The following is a 16721-nucleotide window of genomic DNA, read 5'->3' on the forward strand; positions in this document are numbered from 1 at the left end:
AGAGTATTAAAGAATTTTGCTTCTTTTGGAAAGCATCTCTTACTCTCGCGGCGCGCTTGGGAAAAGCTTAGAACGGCGGCTAAACGATGTCTATTCTCAGCGACATACACACCTCCTGGCTGTCAAATTTTTCTTGGCAACTTTTTGTGTTCTGATTGCAGTTGGACTCTTCTCACGTATACTAAACTCAGGTGATTTAACTTATTTTTATTTTTTCATGTCATCGTGGATGTCCACGCAGGCGTCGCGTTTTCATTCTCTGCCTACGACTGGGCGCATAGCGGATTCCGGAGATACGGCGTTAGCCCGCGTGTCATTCTCTCGAGGCCGCTGTTTTGACGGAGTTCCGCTTCGGTTGCTCGACATTCTTCACCGCAGATCCAATGTGTCAGCGGAACCAGTGTATGTGTTTCTGGAAAAATCCGCAAATTGTATTCGCTGAGTTCTCGCGTGGATGCTTTCTTTCGCCTTATACTTTTTTTTCCACATTTATCTCTTGTGTTTTCGAGAAGTCTATGTACACCTAGAATGCACCGAGGCCAATCTATCACCGTGGAGTGAGGGACAAGGCTCTGTGTATAAGTTACCTGTGTGCTGCTGCCTTGCCATCGAGAGCGAAATGAAAAAAAAAATGGTCGCTGATATAGAACTGGAGGGTTTGCATTCACAAAGCTTCTCTTACGTTAGAGAGAGAGAGATGGTGAGGAAGGCAGGGAGATTAACCAGATGTTAGAACCCGGTTTGCTACCCTACTCTGGGGTAGGGAAATGGGGGTTAGAAAAAGGACAGAGAGAGCGAGTGAGAAAGAAATGAAAGCACACAAAAAATCGCACACGCCCGAAGAGCGTTCTAATCACAGCCGGTCAGATAGGCCGGTAGCTCGCAAGAAGCGCAGAAGCGCCTGCACGACCTTCTTCTGTGACGTTAAGTCCAGTCTGTGGTGGAGAAGTTTTCCTTCCGACAGAGGCCGGTCGTCCAATTGGTTGAACGCGTTGGTAAGAGAATGTGTCTGTGCACTGTACTGTGGGCAGTCGCACAAAATATGTACAATCGATTCTTCATTGCCGCAGTGGTCACAGGCTGCGCTGTCGGTCATTGCTATGGGGAACGCATAGGCGTTGGTAAACGCAACAACCAACCATAATCGGCTCAAAGGAGTTTCCTAATTGGCATGCTTCTGTGGTGGCCGCCATGCACCCATGATATCGATCAGTGCGATAGCGAGACGGTTTCCGTAGCAATGACCGATCACGGATTGCAGTTACGCGAGCGAAGTTTTGTGAAAGTGCGTTTAAAGTGTGCGCGTGTGTGTAGAAGGGGGGGCTTTTCCGTTGCCTGATAAAGAAGTTTGGCAATTACATGATCGAGCGGCGGTGTTTCCTCGAACTGTGCGCGCCTCCTCGCTCTTCAAATGTAACTCTTGAATGCAATGAACGCGTGCCAATCCCGACAATCGAGTGCTTCAGCCTGAAAAAATGCATCCAATCATATATAGTTGGACGTAATTGTTGGAATTGATGCGCGTCTCTCTAGTCGCTTATCGTTTGTTCTTTCCTTATTGTTACGGGCATGATTAATGGGCCGATCCTATTCACTTCCAAATTCTTACATAGACATGCCTACTGCAATTTACGCTGAATGCAGGTCATTGCAGACGCCATCTGGCAATCCCGCACACGACACCGACACAGTTGCCGACAGTTGCCATACCATCCGACAGCCAGGACGCACTCCGAAATCTCGCATTTAATTCCCTCTTCTGTCACTTTCGTGCTCATCTAACACTCACATGTCCATCCAAACCTCCTGGCCATCTGGGGATAGAAGCCAATGAGCAAGGTTATTCGCTAGCCCGCGTTGACGACCTGCCGAGCGCATCTCTGCGATGGCCAGAAGTCTGTTCTCCAAAGCTTGTCGAGCTCAGCACCGCAAACAAGGTCCTCGAAACCCGCGTGCTCCTGCCAACTCCCTCATACCTCTTCCCACGTGCTGATGCATTTCTCATCCGACATACTCAGACCCTCACCCTTCCTAATGACGCAACCATTCATCACATTGAGCGCAGTTCAGGCCGACCCAACCGTCAGACCTGCGGGCAGCATCCTAGAGCGCGATACAAAAGTACTGCGAATGCTTCCGTCCCCTCACCTCGTTCCATATTATCTCTCGCGCCAACATCCCTACCATCCGTGCCTGGACGAGCGGGGCTGCAGCACTTGAAGCACCTGCTCCAGACTTTTTGGATGCTCCTGGTGCACCACGTCCGCGACATCCGGGGGACGATGGCACACGTCGCCACGTCACCGCCATGGAGCACCACCACCACAAACAAAGAGGACTCGGACAAGAGTCGTCGTTTAATCAAGTTTTTTTTTTCTTCTTCTTCCTTCACGCACCTCCGATTCGCTGCTATAGTTATTTAGGAAGGAGAACGCACTAGCAAGCACTTATTTCAGGGTCAAGTTATCAGAGGATGATACGTCCCCTTTACGAACGACCAGTACCGCAAATTCTTGCTTCGGAGCCTTTGATTGACCAACACGCCATCCTATAAGGTGCGCTGACGAAGCGTATTCCAGCCACTGGAGGAACCGGAGCGACGGCAGTGCACGTGCAGCGCCGATTTCGTGCTTGGCGTTATCAGTTTCTCTGGGACAAGCACCGGAAGTTGGCAAGCGTTAAAGCTACGTCCGCATATACATGTCCGTGTACGAACTCGCGGAAAAAAAATGAAAAGAATGCGCCAGAAACCATCAAAGATGATTGACAAAATCAGCGATATAGCATTCTTGTGTAACCAGCTGCATATCCCCATGCCACCCGTGAATCCAAAATGGGCGAAGTATAGCTAAAAAAAGCTATGGTTTTAAAAGGCATCCATATATAACATTAGATTTGAAAGAAACTAGAGGGTCAGAACCTACATTCACACACAAAAAAAAGGTTCGGACACAAGAATTGTTCGTAAGTGCACATTCCAGCAAATTCTATTGATGAACATTTTATTAGCGAGCCGGCCAGTCAATGGAAAATATCCCCTACGAAATATAAGCTTTCTCTATTCGGCCCCCAGGCCCGTCTCCGAGGTGGGGAACCGAAAAAACCCCGCCTAAAACGTGTCCCCATGTTCAGATCACCAACTCTTCTGAAGGTCATTACGTGGAGCCAAAGTGTGTGAGATACGACACGTGCGGTTTTGCCTGCGGTCACGGACAGCACGGCTCCGAGGCCCACTTTGCATCAAGGCCAGGTCTACGACCGCAGTACATGTATACGCGTATCTGCTAGCGCGCTCTCCGTCACGCTAGGTGGTTAGCATTTTGAAGCGTCCTTATTTCTATTTTTTCCCATCGGCAGTGCAAAAAAAAAGGTAAGGGGGAGCGGACGGGGCTTAACAACTTAATCGTATTGTCGTGCATAATTAACTACCCTAATTTCTCACCGAGCAGTTGTGGCTGCTTGTTAACAATTCTTATGCAGCTAAAGGGTCGTTTATTATTAACGTACAGTTCAACATTTATTTTGTTACTTTCTTACATTGATTCTTCTGACACTTGATGCTGCTGAAGCGCGCGCGTATTCCACTATAAGCCATGTTCCCGCCTGTCGCTGGGAAATCGGCGGCAAACGCACAGCACGGAAGGTATGTTCGCGCCGCCGCCACGTCCGAGCACATTCTCAGTTCACGCTTCGCTACAGGCATAGGAGAAATCTATGACACCAAGCCTGGCTCAAAGCTTTAATTTATCCGGTAGACGCGTTCAGACGACGTAACTTTGACAATTCTAAAGCAGTGTATTCGTTCGGCATAATTCGTGCCATTCCTGTAATTGTCTTTTTTTTTTATTACACATGAACGGACATCATGCAAGGAAGCCCCGGACAAACGCTCGAAAAACTGTTTAGCAGCCCTTGGCGACTAGCAACATTGAAAGAAATATTACATGTTACGCAAATAAGTATCACATGCAACACATCTGACTGCTGGCCTCAAAAGGTGGATTTTGAGGAGCGAGACAACTCACCTAATCTAGGCACCTCGCCGGAAAAAAACCACTGGGGTTGCCTATCAATATATGTACATACTTTTTTCCTATTCTTAAACGTATTTCTCTCTCTCTCTCTCGTATCCTCTATTTATCAGACGTAAGAATTTTAATCTTTTCTGGAAGTCTATGTCAGTCTAAGGAGAAGACTTCCAATTTTCAAGCACTTCCAACACCCGGCAATTTTTGCAATATGTAGCTATCGCAGCCGGTCGTCACTCTCGCTTGTGCGGGGCTCAATGCTTATAGCACTATATACGGGGCTACAGTACATGAATCATGAGTCGAGTATGTGTATACGGCCCGCACAGTTCGAGATATTTTCGACAGACCTAAAGAAGTGCCGCAGTAAAATATAATACGCCGTCACAAATCGGGACGCGTCGGCGTATCTAGACCGCGCAGCTGCGCGCGACGATTGCTCCAACAGCCGCCGCCAGCTGTGGGTTATTTCTCTTTTATCGCCCTCCTCTAGCTCGTTTATTTATTTCTTTTTTTTTCTTTCTTTCGTCGATGTTCTTGGAGCACACGTGCGTCACGAACGAATGCTATACTAAGCTTTCCTGGACTAAGAGCTAAACCGTCCTGTCACCCAGTCGACCTGCGCTAAGCGCACGGCCACCTCAGTGTGATTTATGCGCGCCGCGGCGTTGCGTGGTTAGCCACGTATGGATATTCCATTACCTGACGCACCCTGGACCGCGGCCTGAATTGCCAAGCCGTGTATCGAGCGGGCTGCTGCCGATAAGCGTCCTTATATATAAATAACAGCGCGGCGGCTCTTAATATATGCAGGTTGTAATTGTCGGCCCTACCTCTCTCAAGTGTATACACGTGTGCGATGCGTGTATGAGAGAGCGGGTTGCAGAGTTAATCTCACGCAACACTACCGTAGGCGGTGACGGGAAAAGGGGGTAGGGGGAGTGCTATAGTCGGATACAACTTAAAATGTTGCTTTCTGTTTCGCAAAGTCCCGCTCTCTAACCGGAGGTGTTCTTGTTGTGGCGTCGCAGGTTGGCGGCGAAGCGGAAATTGAAGGCCCTACGATGCCTGTCAGCGATGTTCGTAGGCATGCATGAATGTGCTATACTAACTTCGACGGTGAGGGTCGGACTACAGCTGACGAAATGCTGTAATGATGGTTTGGCAAGAGCAGGGAAAGTTGATCACAAGAGCGTCCTTTTTTTTTTTTTTCTTGCTTTACGTTGAAGAGAGGGTAACGGTTAGAAAAATGGGTGTAGAAAAGTTAGGGAAGACGAGGTGAACACACGTGCGAACGACGTCGAGTGGATTTCGAGAAGCATTGTAGAGCCTTCAGACGTTGTCAGCCGGCGAAACGCGAAATCTGTTTTCTTTAGTGTCTCCCTTGCAGACAGTGGCCGCCTGTCTAATGATTCAGAAATACTCTGGAGAGCGACCTATTTTGGATGTAGCGACGATGTCCTCGGAACTAGCCCTATCAGACGTTCTGATAAAAGTGGAGTGTGTTTCCGTGAAGGCGATCGGTAGCCACAGCCTACACAGAGGACTGCTCCCGTTGGAGAAGTCGGCGTGAAGGTCGGTGCTGTAGCAAAAGGTTTAGAAGACATATAGTCTCGAAAGGAGATTGCTCGCGCGCACCTGCGAATGATTATTTCAACCGATACAACGAGAAACAGTGCAAGACATATTGCGTAAAATATTATGTGAGCTATCGCATCATCGCTTTACAGTAAGATCGAAGCTTTTTTCTTTGCAATTTCCTGCAGAATCGTTTACTAGTTCTCCTAGAAAAGCAAATAGCATTTCCCTGGATGCCGTGAGCACAAGAGTAAGATGTCTGTTTGTGCAATACCGTTCGCCTCCACTCGCGTGGCATTGTTTTCCACCACATCGGTGAGGGCGCGAGCCAGATTACCCGCTCATGCGTAATAAGTGCTTGCGCCTCACGAACGCACATTGTTTTTATTATCTAAGGTCGCGCTTGGTGGAGGTCATGCACGAAGCACGAGCGTCAACACCGGTGCGATGGCAGAGCAGTTGTACAACGTGGTCGGCATACGTGCTGCGGTGCAATCTCCCACGGGGGCACTTCGAATACCGCTGTGCAGCAAATTACAAGGAATTTTTTTTTCTGTGTGTGCGTGTGTGACCCGCCCGCTCACGGGCGGTTCTGAAATTTTTCAGAAAATGAAAGAAGAAAAAATAACGCAGATACAACACACATCCTGAATCCATGTGAAGCGGTTAATCAAATGCTATAAATTCGCCCCATTGCTTTCCTGCGTCTTTCGCGTAAAGGAAACTGGCGGTTGCGCATGCGCACTCGCACACCCATGCTACGCAATGTGGCACACGCGACGATCAGCTCAAATAGCTGATTGGCGTTGGTACGATAGAAGTATACGAGTGATTGTGGCCTAATTGTGATGTTGTTCTATACTGTGTGCTCTGTACATTGTCAATTAGACCGGCAATAAATAAGAAAAGCGATTGTGGCCTAATCGTTTGATCATTGTGCTGTTGTGCTGTGGTGCCGAGGTTAGATCCCACCATTGCGCATGTAATGATGTTTTTTTTTTCTTTTTTTTTTCAACTATGAGCTATTCGGCAAGACAGCAGCAGCACCCAGCAGCCACGGTCAGGATAGTGCGGTAGGGTTCGCGAAGACATGTAGCTTCGCTTTAAAAAGAAAAAAAACCGTCCTGACCTTGTCGGGCATTAGCGCTGTCGCGCGCGTACAATGTGAAGCACACCACTATTTGAGTGAAAATAATTTCACCGTGTCACAGAATGCGCGCGTCGTCGATGGTCTGGTACCGTCCGTGAAGGGGTGCCTGTTTGGAGCGTGGTCGAACTACCCCGATCTCGCCTGCAAGGGGCGACAGCACCGCGTTCTTGCTGTGACTCGAAGAACCCTGACTTTGTTTTCGCTGTGCAATAGTACATACATTTGGAGGGCGCCACCATCAAGTGATTTGGGGCATGTCTTTTGCAACCTCTACAGTCCTTGCGAGTCCTTTCTTGCCTTGGTCTGGGCTTTCTGCTGCGGCGTCAAGTGTTTCTTTGCGATTGTCGTGCCATTCATGAGCATATCAGGAGTCTCGTTTCTAAGTACTACGTGCTATTCGCATTTTACGGAATATGTTTGTCCTGTTCGAATTCGGAGCGGTGTGGTGTCAACGCAATAGTGAACGACCAGATTATCATTTTTTTTTCCTCTCTCTTATCGCTGGAACTTTGGTTACCCGCTTGCATCATTTCTCCCTGTTATGGTGTTTCGCTAGGTTCCTGAATATTCATGACACGGAAAGAGACACTCGGGCAGAGCAAATTAAGTCTGTCAGGCTATACTCTGCATGTAGCGACATCACCACCACCATCGCTGCCACCGTCTGTTTACCCGCCGGCGCTTGGTTGGGAAGCAAACGAAGAAGCATAAGGAAGCCGTGGTGCTCCAAAGCAGATTTCTCACAGGCTGATTATAAGGCTTTACGGTAATAGATACTGCGCGATGCAGTGGGCGAGTCTTATACTAGGCCTAATAATAAGCTATAGCTATATATATATATATATATATATATATATATATATATATATATACTACTGTTAGCGCTTCGTATCTTTTGCGAAGCGGCTGGAATTTTCCTGCATCCACATTTGTCAGCGCAGTTTTATTCTAAACGTTCGCACCTACTTCTATTTTTGAAGATATCAGAAGGGGATCCTATAGAAAAAAAACGCAATCTGGGCTGAAACATTCGCCCAGCCGCGTCGTTTCAATGTGTGAAATGTTAGATTACTTTTAAACTATTTTGATTGTGGCCCCTTTCAAAAAGTGTTAGCTGCATGCTTGGCGTGGTTTTTGCGGGCTTTCTTCGCGTCTTGTGAGCCCCTGGTATACTTGGACGGGCGTCATTGTGTGCTCACACACCGCACGTGAGTAGACCGCCTCGCCAGCAGAGGGCGGTCGCCCGAATGCGTTGGTATAGCAAGACAGGCGGAAAGAGCCGGCAAAACGGCCCTCATAGTGTCGACACGTATTTTGGCACTCGGGTCTCAGCGGACGACGCCTGCGCTTGGGCCATAGCTTGGGCTTCCGGTATACAACGCAACTGAGACATCGCGTGTGGATACAGGAATGACATATAGACAAACTGTCTCTGCTTGTAAATCAACAGGCATGGTACAGGAAAAACGAGAAGAGTGTGGGTGTAGGCCAGTTGGTGATTCATGATTTGAAAAACACACGAGACGAAGAAAGAAAGAGACAACACGAAGCGGTACTGTCAGTACCGCTTCGTGTTGTCTCTTTCTTCGTCACGTGTGTTTTTTTTTTTTTTTTTTTTTGCGGTAACTTCCCAAATCAGGAAAAACGAGCAGGCGACCACTTTGGCACTACTTTTCACTGCTTTGAACAGCCGTCTTTGAAAGTCAGCCACGTGCATTCAGCTTACTTTCACATAAAATCGATGCAATTAGAGTGCATCAATTTTTAAATTTATTTGTGTTCATCCAAGCCTAGAAACTGACGGCAGCACCGCGCCACATCTTCGTGACGTCATGCTCTGCAGCGTGGCTATATATGGATGTCCTGAGCTACCCACGTTTAAGGTAAAAACTCAAACTCCGGAATTTTACGTCAAGAGACCACTATACAATTATGAGGCACGCCGTAGTAGGGGACTCAAGATTAACTTTGACCACCTAGGGTTCTGTAACGTGCACCAAAATCCAAGTTATTCTTCTTTCTGGGGTTTTACGTGCCAAAACCAGTTCTGATTATGAGGCACGCCGTAGTGGAGGGCTCCGGATTAATTTTGACCACCTGGGGTTCTTTAACGTGCACTACAACGCAAGCACACGAGCGTTTTTGCATTTCGCCTCCATCAAAATGCGGCCGCCACAAAATCCAAGTGCACTAGCATTTTGCATTTCGCTGCCATCGAAAATGCGGGCCGCAGTGGCAGGGATTGAGCCCGCAACCTCGAACTCAGCAGCGTAACGCCATATATAGCCACTAAGCGTCCTCAGCGGGGCGCGTTCACGTTGAAGTAAACTCTACAATCTGCTCTTCAAGCGCTCAGTGAAGTATTCTACCGACTCAAACTCGACCCTTAGAATAAGGAGAACATAATCCTGCGTCTCTTCTCCGAATGTAACGTACAAAAGGCCGATTTTAACGTGCGTGAACACAGCAGCCGCAAAATAAGGAAGGACGGGATATACCTGACCACTTTCTCCCTCTCTCCCCACCTCTTCCCGCGCTAGTCCTGAAAATACCGTTACACGCCTAGATTTAAGCCTGTACTTCAGATCAGGTCCACATTTAACATTGCACGTCCAACAGCGCACCTCCGCATTTCAGGTTGCATGCGAAGGCATACAAGATCGATACCTTCGCATGCTTCGCTCACATTGCTTATAAGTAGGGCGACTGTAAGCACACCCTGCAACCTGAACGTCGTCCTGATCTTATTGTTCATTGTTTTTGTTCAATCATTCTTCAGGCTGCGGGCCTGGATACATTACTCCTGAGTGTGTCCGATGGGCCTCAACATCGGGTGCAGTCGTGGAAGTAGTACCGTTCACCTCCAATTACCGTTCACAATTAATGCTCTTTCGTAATGATATATTCATTTACGTCACACGCAGCATCGCGCAATTCGGATATGTTGGTCCACGTTGCAGATCAGTTGCGCGCGGCTAGTAAATCAATGCCTTTTAAACAGACTTCATCGGAGCGCTCAGAATGACTCATCCAGTTTTGCTTTTGCGCTGGCTTAAATCTCTCTTACGCCGCAGTAAACGACGCCCTGCAACGCGTATATCCTTCATACGCACGCCCAAGGGATGTGTGCAATATGTGCATTCGTACTTCCGCAAGTCACTTACAGCAACGGAACGGATACCTTTTGAGGAGTTAGTTGTCACGCTTGCGGCGAAATTGTATAGTTCGTCGAAAATCGACGTTGTAAGCCTGATATTCATGCAGGCGGCGTCGACCAGGTGTTAATTTAACTTCTCGCAGATTGCCTTCAAGCGCCGTACATCGGAGGTTGTCGAGGTGATAAAGCGCATAAAAATTCTGCAACGCCTTCTTCATTGCAATATCGGCGCTGAGGCGCTGTACTAGCTGACTGGATCGTGAGTTCAGCGGTGCGTTTTACTACTGCTTGTAGAGTCCACGGCGCGCGTTCGAGGAGAAGCAGTATCCCGACAAAAAACAATAATTAAATAAAGTGGGGGAAGTGTGACGTGACAAGAGAAAGAGAGAAAAGCGGAAGGAAAGGGCGGAAGGTCACCCAGACACACTTCCGGTTTGCTACCCTACGCAGGGAAAAGAGAGTAAAGGAACGAAAAGAAAGAGAGCAAGAGGAGCAAAACACCGAGGGTGTCACTTTATCCGGAGGTGTGTATACATAGAGCCTAACTGTTCAGTCAATCACTCAGATCGGTCGACTTCAGGAAACGCAGCAATGCACGTGTAGCTTTCTGAGCTTGTGACCCGGGTGGCCACGGTCCGAGAACCTTTGCCACGGAGTATAAGTCCAGTTGATTTAATGCGGTACGGAGATGAAGGCGCTGGTCATCGTAGCTGGTATATACAGACGCAGCGAGGATGTTCCATGGACTCCTTGCACCTGCAACTGTCGCACGAAGTTATGTCACTCATCCCAGAGAGGAAAAAAATAGGTATTTGTAAATGTCACACCCAACCCCAAGCGTCGCAATGATGTATCGCAGCGGGAGATGCCTTGTGGGAGCTGCAGCTTCAATAAAGGATCTAGTATTCGCAGGCGACAGTTCGATAGACGAGAGGAATCCCATTCAGCTAGCCTGGCCAGTGATCTCAGTTCTCTTGCAGCATGCGCCCTGGATAGCAGTATTCGAATTGTCTAAGCAGTGTTGTGGACATACCGAGCGGCACCATATCAGCGAGGTCATCGTCAACTACATCACAATGAGTAGGCATCTATTGGAAAAACGATGCTGCTTCTTTTTTTTTTTTTTTTTTTTGCCAGCACGATGGTTGGTGAGCCTCGCGGATCTCGGACACCAACTGTTCTTAGATTCAGTTACGTATAGGCTTGACAGCAGTCTCTGAAGGGCTGACTTGGAATCACAAAGGACCACTCATTTCCTAGGTAGTTTTTGATTGGCATAATTAATCGAGGTAAGCAGAGCAGTAAGCTCAGATCGCGGTCGATGTCGTCATGTGGGACACTATTAACTTGATCGCGACTAATTCACGCGGGAGGATAAACGGCGGCCGAACAGATCGCGGATGAAACAGATGCGTCGCTGTAAGTGAGCACGCGGTCATGACCACACACCGCTTCCAGCAAAAGTAAACGCGTTTTCCAACAATAGAGAAAGAGAACAAGGACAGGCAGTGTGGGCGGTCAGCAAGACGGACGTCCGGTTGACTCTCTGCGCGGATGAAAGAGGATGAACGACTGAAAGCAAGAAAGAAAAGGCAAAAGGAGAGAGGCAGTCCGAAAATATAGAAAATACTTCTAGAGGCGCTCGAGACGGGGACGAAGCAGGTGCAAGAACACGAGCGCCAACTACTAACTCGTTTGCGCGTTGTACGTGTTTCGTCCCCGTCTACAACACCGTCAAGATAGTGTGCCGAACAAGCTCAGTTTCTCGAGCATATTGCTAGAGATAGTCCATGCGCACACCAGCGGACACAGGGTGTCTATAAGCGTATATTCAGGTCCGTTGTGAGAAGAAAGCCCTGATCGTAAGACAAACAGGAACTAGAGAATTTGCCTAGTACGAGGAGAGAGTTCAAACGTACCTGTGTTGATAAAGCAGTCAAAGAGAATTTCATTCTTCCATCTACCTATACCGCAGTGACTCGTGACTAAGGTGCTTCTGAGCACAAAAAGGTCGCTTGCTCGATGCCCGGCCGCGGCAGCCTCATTTCATTGTGGGTGGTATGCCAAAAGCGATCGCTTACTAACATTTCGCGGCACGTTAAGAAATATCACCAGAATTAATTGGATGTCACCCACTACGGCGACCCTCAAAATTAATATGCTTGATTCATCAACTTTCTCGAAACGAATGAAGTCATGCCGCGCATGACTGACTGCCTAATCATGAAATTTTGGTCTGAACGAGAGTTCAACTTGAAGCGCGCCTGCAGAAACCTAGCGGTGTGCCGCATACGGCCTCTCTGCTGAAGGAAAAGTCGGAAGAACTACTTTCACTGCAACAACTGTCACACCAGTCATCGTGACACGCAGTGTTACTTGGGCTGCCCCCGTTTACCCTGCGTGCAACAGTGACGCAGTAGTTGGAGCAGCAATCGGGCCCCTCGGTTCCCTTTGTTCTCGTTCATTATATATATATATATATATATATATATATATATATATATACTGAAGCAGAAGAAAGGGAACCGATTGTTGGCTTCTTATGATATATATATATATATATATATATATATTCTTATATATGGTTCCAGTTCGCTGAAAACTCCCGCAAAAACCGGCATATGGAAGATATTTAGCACCCGCCCGGCTTCAGTGAATGAACGCCTGTTTGCAACAAAAAAATGTTAACAACCCTGTTATAGCCTAGTTTACGTGAATACGACAATGGCGCATCGCATCACAGTTCCCGCATGGAGCACACGTTATGTAAGCGGTGGTGCGCTACAGGAAGCGAACGCAGCGCTGACGTTGCCCTGCATTGCGAACAGTAAAGCTGTGTCGTTAAGAGGACGTTTTCCCAACTAAGGCACGTTCAAAAATTAAGGGTGGCTGACTGGGCTAGTTGGTATTTCATGTGAGGTGAAATTTGATGAAAAAGCGTATGGCGCGAAGCAGTAAAACAGGGCGACCAGGACGAAAGGCCCAGCAGGTGTATATATATATATATATAGATGGACACAGAAATGCTCAAAATGCACATCATAATCTAGTACGTTAGCAAGGGCTTTGTAGGATAAGAGAATCGTCACACCTCTTGAGAAGCACGCATGCCCGTATGCATTATACAATGTCTGCTTTTTTTTTTCTTTTTTTAAGTACACAGAACAAAGTAAACAAGGTGGACAGCCAAGAATGTATCTATCTGTCTGTTGTGTTCGCTTAGGTGGCTCACTTTAAAAGAGGAATTAATTCCTGCCAGCTACGATTTGTGTTGACGAGTTCGTGGCATAATTTACAAACAGCTCTCTGTCATCATATGTTCCTATCAGTGATTTCGCTTGTCTGAATTCCAATCGCCCGTGTCAATTAATCGTTGATGAAAGTTACTAGGAAAATTCCGAACTTTGGGCTGCCGGACAACATAAACCCCGATCACATCGCGGTTTATCTCTCAAAAATAACACCCGATTCCTCCCACCCCACCGAAAATAAAAATAACACCCGAAAACGAAAGCCTGAACGTGTATAAATGTTGCATACGTGCCCCCCCCCCCCCCCCCCCCTTGGAGACGCAAGTGTGCGCAAGGCATTGCGACTTTTTCTCATATGCCATGGGCAGGCCTGCCCATATAACCATAAAATGAAAGAAAAGGAGCACCCGGAGCAATCGTGTACCGATCGCTAAAGGAACCAAATGAGGGGACAGCGCAGTCGTCCAATAAATCTGTAAAACGTCAGTCATTGACACGTAGCCCACTGTCTAGCAATTGGTTGGGCTGGCGAACTAGGAGAGCGTGGACGCAGCCGCGCTCTCTTCGCGCTGAGTTGTCACTGCGGGCTCGGTGTCTAACACTGAGCACGACTGGCGCTCTGGCAGAGTAATTGTTGCCACTGTAATGGCAAGGCTGTAGACATCTATGGGTGCGTCTACTGCTAGCAACGTATCCTCCTCCGACATGCAGCTTTCGTTCGGTTTGACGGGAACAACGACTCCCTTTGTGAAGAGGCTGTTCGTATTTATTCTTCGTACGTAGCATCAGAGCACGGCCTGCAGAGAGCTAGAATTATCTTTTATTTTTCTTACACGGGTAGAGATGTAAGAGGGGCGCAAGCGGGGTGCCATATATCTATTTGCTCTTGGGTGAGCAGGGTAAAAAGACACGATTTGTTTTTTTTTTTTTTTGTCGTTATGCATGCAGTCTAGAAAGCGGAATGAAAAGTTCGCGCAATTTATACGGGCTTCTGCTGACTATAGCACCGGTCTCTTACGCCCCTGTAGCGATATATGCACTCCTTTTGAATGCGAAACACTGCTGTATAAGATAAAAAGCTGACGGGGGTTAGTGCTAGCACGCGCAAGGCAACGTCTGCCGTCACCGTTGCCATCAGAATTCACATCGCCCTCACTGAGCGTTTCTCCCGTCGCTCGCGTGCAGCAGGCGATTACACGGCTCTACGTCTGTCGAGTAGATCTGTGTACCATTCTGCGAATGAAAAATGTATCTGAGCGCTCTTAACGCACTCAACATGCATCACCTGTGTTTATGCTAACATGTACGCGTCTTCGATTCAGGAACTACCGGTGCAAACTGTCTGTTTTTCTTTATATGCCAATTACTTTTATTTTTTGTTATTTTTTATTTCTTTTTTTTCTTGGGGGGGGGGCGGGGGGGGCTACTTCTCTGCTTTCTCGGCACCCGCCCGCCTCAGGCGTGCACGGACGGCGCAACTCTCGATTCCAGTCGCATCGCGACCGCCCACCCTTCCTGCCTTGCATGCGTGCTCGCTCAAGCGTGCATTGGCCTATAGGCTCGCGCGCGCTCGGAGTGTACGGCTGCACAGTGGTTGCTGCGCAGCGTTTTGCACACGGCAGTGCACATTATTTGCATAAGCACATGCGCACCGTGGCTGACTACCCTTCTGAATTCGCGCGCGACCCACAGCAAGCGAGACGTCGTCGACGGCATATACACACACACACACACACTGCTACAAGCTGAGACGAACAGCCGAGGGTGGAACCCCCCGCTGAGCGCTTCCTCGGGCTGTCGGCGACCAGCTGCGCGCGTCTTCACTCGTCGCTCAATCTGCGTGTCGATGGCCTATAGTTGCGTGCAGCACTCTCTAAAGCAGGCGCGCGCTGTAATCGAAATATCGCCTATACCAATATGTGCAGAATATTGCGCGAGCGAAACTTCGCGAGTTATCCACAGACCATCGCGTGGCTTATGATTGCAACTGGTGAGCGACAATACGAAATCAGAAAGATTATGAACGAGGAAAAAAGAAAGAAAACGTGGTTACTTTGCACCGTGGCGTGAATGAAGGGCGTTATGTAGTATACATGTGCAGTGTTCTCTGTTGTGATTAATATGGCAACGTTTGATAAGTATTGGGAATTTTCTCTTCTATTTCAAACGAGTACGCGTTTACGACTCGTTTGAATATATGAATATTTCATTTCCTGACGCACCCTGGCCCGCGGCCTGATAGACAGTGTGGGAGGGGCCTGTACGACCTATTCCAAAGGCTGTTACTGTGGTTTAGATAACACCCATCGACACTACGATGAGGCTGAGTACTCCCACAGATTGGCTATATTAACGCCACTTCGTAAGGATATAAGGAGTGTACATTGCGTGAAATCGAAGGATCAACCAAAATTAGGCTACACGTATGTGCCAAATCGTTTGTAATCAGCGCTCTTTAGCTCTATGCATTTTACCAATTTACGGCCACACGGCTTCAGATGGAAAAATACAACGCTTTTCTTACTTGCACTATTTCTTTCTGTACGTTTTTTTTTTTTTTGTTACTAGGTTCCCTTATAAATCGATCACTGGTAATATTTCACCTGAAATGAAACAAGCTGGATAAGCCAACCCGACTTATCGTAAAGTTCGCGTATATTAATCCGTAAGCATCCTTTGCGAGTGCCCCAGCAAAATCTGTCCTAACTCGAAAAGTTTCACACGCTTTATCTGCAAAATAAATGCATAATAGGTGGAGTTAAGACATTTAATCGTTATATTAGTGTAAATGTAGATGATTGGTAGCTTATAATTGATAAGGAAGGAATGGAAAATGAAAATAACTAAATAAAAATGAAACAGATTAACGCTCTCGTCATGCACCCTTGAAACCTTACTTTCTCGCATTACTGGTGTGCGTGCAAAGAAGCCTGCTTTAGGATTGGAGCGTATGAAAATGATAGAATAGCTGATTGGTAGATGTAATAATAGTGTAGTAGTAGATGATCGGTAGCCTTTAAAAAAAGAGAGAAAAAAGATGGTGACGTCTGCCGTCATCGCGTAAAGGTTGTGACAAAAAAAGAAAATAAAAAAATGCTGTGGTGTGGCAAAAACAAACAGTTTGTGGCAGCGTTTCGGCTCAGTTGATACGATGTATCTGCAAAATAAATGCGTAATTGGCCAAGTTAACAAATGTAATCGTTATAATAGTGTAATAGTAGATGATTGGTATCAAAGGGTAGACATGCATAAGCTAGCTAAATACGTAAGCAAAAGCGAAGTAGCAGCCGAGCCAAAGAATGCTTACGCATTATTAGAGAATTATCAGAATTTATGTAGCAGTTTTTCGGGCCTATATATGTTTTCTTTAGAATACGCAGGCATAAATAAAGCAGCAATCGCGAAATATGTTAGGTTTCTTCTACCCAAGAGAGAGAGAGACACCGAAGAAAGGGGAAAGGCAGGGAGGTTAACCAGATGGGAAGATCCGGTTTGCTACCCTACGCTGGGGAGAGAGGAGAGGGGGAGATAAAGTGACAGGAAAGTATAGGTAGAGA

The sequence above is a fragment of the Dermacentor silvarum genome, chromosome 1, assembly GCF_013339745.2.
Source record: "Dermacentor silvarum isolate Dsil-2018 chromosome 1, BIME_Dsil_1.4, whole genome shotgun sequence".
NCBI lineage: Eukaryota > Metazoa > Arthropoda > Arachnida > Ixodida > Ixodidae > Dermacentor > Dermacentor silvarum.